We start from the raw sequence: 8,757 nt of genomic DNA on the forward strand, positions 1-8,757 counted from the left end.
AATCTGGAGCCAAGAAGGAACTCTCCTCTCTAGGACTGAACACTGAAGGGAGTCCAAGGGCATCATGAAATGTGTAGGAGGTGACTTGAATGCACTTGTTGACTGGAAGTGGGAGAAATGCATCAATAGTCTGGTTGAGTCTGGCCACTGAAACTCATGGATCTGGTTCATAGGGATTAGAGGAGAAGACTAGAGCAGATTGGCTGGTCTGAAGTTCATGACTTAGCACAAGGGGGTTAGAACTATTGAGAATTTTTGATGGGGACCATATTTAAAAGATGAGGCAGCCAATGGGCACCCTGCTGAGGCTAAGCGAGGTGGTCCATGCTGAGTTGACCAGAACACAGCCAGATGAAGATAAGATTTCAGAGCCTGTAAAATGATGCATATTGCTGCTGACTTTGTAGATGGCCTATCCTGATTTGACATTGCTATGGATGCAGACTCACAAGGTTCAAATTGGAATGAACCTCCTCCACATCAAGAAACATACTTTTCTCCTGAGAGCACTGGGTTGATAGAATCGGGTAGTGTAGATATTAGATACACAAAATGGGGAGGATAAGGGCATGAAGTAGCTGGCTTACAAACTTTCATAGATGGTGGAATATGTTTATAGGACTAGAGGATTATGGTGTAGGTGTTCATATAACTGAAATTGTTAGGTATAGGATATTTTTGTTTTATTTTTTTGTTTCATCGTAGTTTATTCAGGGGTCCCATTTTCACTCCTCGATGGATTTTATGTATTTCTCATAGGCCTCTTCACTCATTAGTTCATCAAGTTCTGAAGGATTAGTCAGTGTCATCTTGATCAGCCAGCCATCTTCATAACAGGATTTGTTCACAAGCCCGGGATTCTCTGTAAGTGCGTCATTAATTTCTGTGACTTCTCCTGATAAAGGAGAGTAGAGTTCACTAGCAGCTTTCACACTTTCCAAAGCACCAAACTCATCCTGTTTGTTCAGCTTTGTCCCAACTTCAGGAAGACTACAGTAAACAACATCTCCCGACGCTTCCTGTGCAAAATTGCTGATCCCCACTGTTCCAACACCATTTTCTGTCGTTACCCATTCGTGTTTGTCTGTGAACTTGCGCGCCGAGAGCAGAGCCCGGCCCGAGCGCAGCGTCTGTATGGCGGCCGACGGGGACCCCAGCATCGCGACGGACAGAGCGCGCGGGCCGCCGAGAGTGCACGCAAGCTGCAGGCCACAGCCCACGCACTCCGCGCCCCTTGCAGCGCCATGTTCGCTGGCGGGGTGAGGACTGTCGCCGCGCAGGACTCGGACCCTGGGGCGCGGGACAGGGCCAGGATATTTTTGTTTTTGTTCACTTATAGAATTTGTTTAAATAAGGCTGGCACATGTTGAATTTTATGCATTTTAGTTTTATCCTGTTAGGCACAGATATGATTTTATTATTGTTTTGTTTACAAATTATGTATGGCTAAAGAGTTATGTAAAGGTGCCAAGTTGACAAGGGGTGGTCTGTGGTTGTTACATAATCTCTGGTCAACTTGAGGGTATTAAGAGTGAAAGGGTGGAGTTTAATCTGTCAATCAGGTTGCAGCTAGATGACTTCATCTAGAGGTAGGATGGAGATGAATAGCTTCCTTTAGGCCAGACACACTCTTTCTGTGTCTTCCCTTTTCTGCTATTGAGACACTCAGAGAACTGGAGGAGCCACATGGAGACCGAGTCAGCATTGAGATGTTTACACTGCCACTGAGTTCACAAGACTTTCTACCCACCAGCCTGTGATATTCCTGCATTCAGTATCATTGCATGTGCTGCATGAGTCAAAAGAGGAATTTGTGGACTAGTATTGGACATGAGTTAATAATATAGGATTTATGGACTTGATCTGGACTGGGCTAGGATGATTTCTCTATATACAATTGCTCTTTGACATAGAGCTCTCTCTTACACACATATGAGTGTCTCTAGTCAACCCAGACTAACATATATACCCACATGGATGAAACCTATCATGAATCCCTTCTGAGCAGAGACTAGGGATGTGCATAGCCTAGCTGTCAGACAGAGTGCAATGTGCAGTATATTGTTGAAGATGTAATTATGTTAAATTGTAATATCTTATGATTTGATATTCCATTTTAGTTGTTTTTTTAGTTTTTAATATTTTCTGTTTTCCTCTTCTTTATTAAAATTTCATTCCCCAGATTAATTATTGCCTGTGATGGGAGTAGATTCTCTCAGGCTTCTCTTAACTGTAAACACCAGTAGCAATTTCTGTCATTGGGTTTCTTTCTCTTTTCTTAATGTGATCTGAAAGACCCGAGAATTATAAGAGGACAAAAACCATTATGGTCCAGTCAAGGAAGAAGAAAATGAGATTTTCTCTGATTTATTTTGTTATTGTCATTGAATTTTTGTTTTTGCTTTGTGTGTTATTTGTTATATGAAATCCAGGATATGTAGATCTATACAGATCATAGCTGCATTAATAGGTTCTTAGGGGAATGGGATGGGAACATGGGGGGAAATGGGGCACTGAAAACAATGAATATGAGACAGAAAATTGATTGTGGTGATGATTGGGCAACTCTTTTAATATAATTGAATTTTTGACTTATGATACATATGGATTATATGTCAATAAATCTGTTAGAAAATAATGAATGCATAATTTTGACTCTGATTAAGTATAGTAGGCAAAGCAATTCTTTAAAAAGTTTGGGAGGTACCAGAAGATTCAATCACAAGATTTAAAATCACAAGATTTTTAAGATATGACTGGTTAGCTGACCGCTGACTCATGCCAATAAGACCCTAATTTTCCACCCTTAGAAAACTATATCTTAAATAAATGAAAGTTCAATTGGGTAACTATTAATTCAAAATATTTATTTCAAAGGAAGGAGAATAGCATGGTGTTAGAGACATGGATTTTGCATTCAATTTTGGGTTGAAATGGCAATATATCTGCAACTAGAGCTAACTGTGTGACCTTTCTACATTCACATAATCTTTCTGTGCCTCTGTAGCTTATCTATAAAAGATATGCTATAACTTCCCAATTGGGAGACTGAAGAAGAAGAAAATAAACCAAGTTAGATTACAAGACTAGAAAACAAAAAAAAATCGTATTTGATGTGGGTTGGGTTTGTTTTTTTGCACATAAACATGTGAGAGTGTACTAAAAGATCACTGAACTATCCCATTAGATTAAAGTATATGAAGGAGTTTCATGCTAAGATTACCACATATATGAGTTTCTTAGTCTCCCCAATGGGAGTGGCTTTAAAAAGCAGATATTTATTCTTTTACAGCCCTGGAAGCTCCAAGTCCAAATTCAGGTGATGACAGTGTCATTCTCTTTCCCAGAGCTCTAGGTGAAAAATATTTCCTTGTGCCTTCTACATGATCCTTGGTTTATGTAACCAGAAATCTCAAATCTCTGACACCATCTTTATATGGCATATGATCCTATATGTGTCTCTATGTGTCTTTTCTACTATTTCCATAGGAAGTCATCTCTAAGATATTAGGAGTGACTCTATTCCAAATAAGATCACATGCCAGAAACAAATAAGCCCACATGGAAGAAGCACACTGGCCAGTGCGATCACGAGGTGCCCAAGGGACCAGATATAAGGCATCATGCAAAAAAAAAAAAAAAAAGATATAAGTGTGTGTATGTATGTGTATTTATGTGTATATGTATATATGTATGTGTATATATATATTATATTAAATGAAGGGGGAAGTGCAGAGTGGAGACCCAAGGCCCAAGTGTCAGCCAATGGAGATCCCCTCATAGAGGGGCTTAGGAGAGGAGATGGGTTAATTAGGGTGTGAGGTAGTATCGATGAAGAACACAGCTTTCCCCCAGATCCTGGATGCTTCCTCCCCCCAACTACCATGATCCGAATTCTACCTCGCAGGGCTGGATAGGACAGAGGCTGTACACTGGTACATATGAGGGTTGGAGATACAGGGAATCCAGGGTGGATGATACCTCCAGGACCAAGGGCGTGAGGGACGATGCTGGGAGAGTGGAGGGTGAGTGGGTTGGAAAGGGGGAACTGATTACAAGGAGCCACATGTGACCTCTTCCCTGGGAGAGGGACAGCAGAGAAGGGGGGAAGGGAGACCCCGAATAGGGCAAGATATGACAAAATAACGAGGTATAAATTACCAAGGGCATATGAGGGAGGGGGGAAAAGGGAGGGAGGGGGGGGAAAAGGGAGGACCTGATGCAAGGGGCTTAGGTGAAGAGCAAATGCCTTGAGAGTGATTGGGATAGGGAGTGTATGGGTGTGCTTTGTACAATTGATGTATGTATATGTATGGATTGTGGTAGGAGTTGTTGGAGTCCCTAATAAAATGTAAAAGAAGAAAAAAAAAAAAAAGATCACATGCACAAATACTGGGTATTAGGACTAACATTTGTCTTTGGAGGACACAATTTAACTCATTATAATAACACCCCATCTCCCAATTAATATCCTTCTCACATGCAAAATATATTCATCTTATCCCAGCATAAGGATATCTGCTCCTCCAAATGTGTACAGCCTCAGAAACCCAGGGAAGCAGTTTTACCCTGCCCTAAAGGGTTACTATGAATCAGAATGGACTAAATAGCAATGGGTTTGTTTTGGGTAGTATCAAGTCTAAGTCAAAAATCTCATATTCTATATCATTATGGATGCATCTATGAGGATGATACATTCTGTGTCAAAATACTCCAGCTGTGTACCTGTGAAATCTAGACCGGAAGTGAGTTGCTTCCAAAATACAATAGTGATACATACATGGGATAGGCTTTCTCATAAAGAAAATAGAAAATCAGAAGTATTAAAAATGAGTCAGGAGGCTAGAGACAAGATGGCATCCGGGTAAGTAGCCCATACTGGGAGCTCTGTGGCAACCAGTGAGCTCCGTGTTCAGGAGGACAAGTGGAGGGATTCCGGTAAGTGAAAAGACCCGCATGAAAACGTGAAGTGCTTCCTCGGTCCGGGAGGCGACCTTCCGCCACAACTGCCCCGTTCCAGAGCCCCGGAGATTTGTGAACTGATCCCAGGGATTTCCCAGCCTGTGCTGGCCATGCTGACTCAGCATGCCACTGTGGTCACCAGCCACCAATTGTCCCACCCCACCCTTGGCCTCGTTTCCACACCAGAAGCTGGATGGTGGATTGTTGAGTCCCCCACAGATGTGGCTGGACCACCACACAGCTGCTGTGCAATGCAGCAGTCCACTAGGGTGCGGGGGATTAGACCAGTATCCCGCATCAAGCTGGGTTGGAAATGAGGCATGTGGATGAAAGGAAAAGAAAGAGCTATGTACAAAGCATGGAATCGGGAGGACTTCAATCTGATGAACTGAAGTCTTGAGTATAGTTGAAGCTTGGTTTTTATACTCTTCTTACACAAGGGAATTGGTTACAAAACAAACATCAAAGAACTTAAACATTCTTAAACTCTGATCTATACAAATGTTACTTAACTAGTCACAGTTTCTTAACCTTAGAATAATAAAAGCACTAAGTTCTAAGACAATCACACGGATATGTAAGATTCAAGAGAGCCTCAAAGAGATCGTAAATAACTGAGTTATCTCTCAATGTTTTTAGCAGCAAAGTCACAAATAGCAGTCATTTTGCAATGCTTTTGTCTGCAAAGACACAGAGGCACAGGGGACTAAATAGTCACCCATTAGTAAACACCTTGATCAGCCAGATGCCTCCTTCACTAGGGGAGCTACAACCTTCTCCCTTGGTTCTCCTATTTCATATGGCAGCGGTCCCACCGCCAAGCTTTGGTCCTTCCCACCACCCAACCAGGGCCCCAGAGGCCGATCTACAGTCCACCTGCAGTAAGTTTGGCCACCTGCCACTGTGGGGGGCACTCTGCATCATTGCCTGACAAACCCCCCATTTGGCAGCTGTACCTCCTATGTCTGGGGGTGGGGTGAGGTGTAGCACTGGCCACTTTCCCAGTAACTTGGTTCAGTACTGCCCAAGCCTCTCCCAACGCACCGAGCAGTGGAGAGCACATTCTTGGTCTTGAAGGCATTTAGACTAGTCCCAGACTCATCTTCCCCCACATCTAGCCTAGCTCCAGACTCAAGTGATCAGCGATCTGGTCCCTTAGGCTTCCAGGCCCATGCCAGTCACACTACCTCAGATACCAACATGCACCACCTACCAATTGCCCCCATCAGACTTATTGCTGCAACTGGAGCTACCCAGCAGTCATATTGATGACCAGAAAAATAAATGGAGATTGAATAACAATCTTCTGTGACATGAATATGTGCTGGCCTAGATTAGAGAGGAGTTTAGGAAGTTCCTAGAAACTAATGAGAATGAGAATACAACATATCAAAACCTATGGGATACTTCGAACGCAATTATCAGAGGTAGCTTTATAGTAATAAGTGCATATATGAAAAAAGAAGAGAGACTTATGACTGATACACAATCACAAAACCTCCACCAGCTAGAACAGAGTCAACAGAACAACCCTTCCAATAACAAAAGAAAAGAAATAATAAAAATCATAGCAGAGCGTTTATATGGGGAAGGTGATCACACAATGATGCTTTTTGTTCTTTGGTGTCTGCTACCTGGTCCAGTCAACACCTTGTATTCACTTAGACTGTGTGCTTCTTCTCTGTGGGCTTTGTGGCTTCCAAGCTAGATGGTCGCTTGTTTGCCTTAAGACCCCAGATGCTATATCTTTTTGATAGCTGGGCACCGTCATCTTTCTTCACCACGTTTGCTTATGCACACGTCTGTCTTCAGCGATCATGTTGGGAAGGTGGGTATCATGGAATGACCGTTTAGTTGGGCAAGGTGCTATTGTATTGAGGGAGTGTGCACGAGGAGGCCCAATGTCCACCTGCTACCCTACTACTGAACCTATAAATATATACACACAGGTCTATTTCCCCCATAATCATAAATATATTTACATATGTACATGTTTGTATTTAGGCTTTTATATATGCCCTTTGCTTCCTACTCCTTTCCTCTATTTCCTTACGCTTTCCTACTGTCCCACTACCATGTTCAGCCTTCATTCTGGTTTCAGTAATTCCTCTCAGTTACCTTGCACTTGGTCACTCCCTACCAGTCCTCCCATCCCCTCCCTGGCACTGGTTTTGAACCAGTCGTTTTCCCCTTGTCCCTGTGTTGGCCAACACCTCCTCCCTTCCCCTATCTCCCACACTCTCATGTCCCTCTGGGACCGATGGTCCCATTATTTTCTTCTCACATTGTTTGTCCAGCCTATCTTATCTAGGTGGACCTGCAGATATAGTAATATGTGCATACAAATGCAGATGGATTTGACAGCACCTAGTCCTAATTAAGACACTCAAGAAGATAGGAATGGAAGGAAAATTACTCAAGTAAATACAAGATCTCTAAGAAAAGCCAACAGCCAACATCATATACAATGGAGAAAGGAAGAAAGCAATCCCACTGAAAACAAGGCAAAACAAGGATGCCCCTTGTCCCCACTTCTGTTCAATATTGCATCGGAGGTCCTAACTAACAACATAAGACAGCAAAAGGGCATTAAAGACAACCAACTGGGGAGAGGAGGAGATGAAACTATCGTTATTTGCAGCCAACATGATTCTGTACATTGAGAATCCTAAAAGCTCCACAGCAGGAGCACTGACAGAGATAGGGGAATAAGGAAGAGTGGCAGGATATAAGATCAACAGACAGAACTCTTTGGGTTTGCTATATACATCAGGCAAGACCATGGAATAGGTTATCAAGAAGGCAGTACCCGTCACAATAGCCAAGAACAAATCAAAATATCTAGAGATATATTTAACCGACTTATAGAAGGAAAACAACAAGACCCTACTACAGGAAACCAAAAGTAACCTCCACAAATGGAAGAATATCCCATTGGAAGACTCAATATAGTAAAGATGTCCATCTTTCCTAAGGTACTTTATAAGTTTAACAGTATCCCGATTCAAATACCAACAACCTTCTTCAAGAATTGGAAAAACTGACCACCAGTTTCATATGGAGAGGGAAGATGCCCAGAATTAGTAGAGAACTCCTCAAAAAGAAGGACAAAGTTGGCGCACTTGCTTTACCTGACTTTAACACCTATTACACAGCCATAGAGGTCAAAACAGCATGGTACTGGCATAATAAAAGATAATCATACCTATGGAAAAGAGCAAAAAACCCAGAAATAAAACCATCAGCATGTAGGCTGATCTTCGATAAAGGCTCCAAAAAGCATCAAGTGGGAGGCAGATGCCCTCTTTAACAAGTGGTGCTGGAAAAAATGAATATCCACATGTAGAAAATTGAAACAAGATGTTTACCTCACCCTAGGCACAAGAACAAACTCGAGGTTGATCACAGACCTAGAAGTAAAACCCTGAACTATCAGGACCATCAATGAAAGAATCAGGACAAACCTAAGAAACTTGGTCCAGGGAATATATAGGCTAACTGAAATAGGGAAGGGTACACACAGGTGAACCTGAAATCTACAGATGGGATTTACTAAGGATAAAACACCTGTGTGCATTGAAAGACTTCACCAAGAGGATAACAAGGCAACTCACAGACTGGTAGAGGATTTTTAGTAATGACACAAAAGACACAGGGGTTACTACTAAACTCTACAATATCCTCCTGGATTTCCAAAAGAGAAAAACAACTAACACCCTGAGGAAGTGGGCAAAACACTGAAAAGAAGTTTCACCAGGCAGGAGACACAAATGGTCAATAAGCATATGATAAAAT

At 42.2% G+C, this 8,757-nt stretch overlaps 1 pseudogene; it reads right to left on the minus strand.

Annotated features, from left to right (window-relative positions):
* Positions 1 to 675: 675 nt before the first annotated feature.
* LOC142460872 (glycine cleavage system H protein, mitochondrial pseudogene) lies at positions 676 to 1,303 on the minus strand (annotated as a pseudogene).
* Between the last annotated feature and the right edge of the window lie 7,454 nt (positions 1,304 to 8,757).

This window comes from Tenrec ecaudatus, chromosome 11 (genome assembly GCF_050624435.1).
Source record: "Tenrec ecaudatus isolate mTenEca1 chromosome 11, mTenEca1.hap1, whole genome shotgun sequence".
In the NCBI taxonomy this organism is placed as follows: Eukaryota; Metazoa; Chordata; class Mammalia; order Afrosoricida; family Tenrecidae; genus Tenrec; species Tenrec ecaudatus.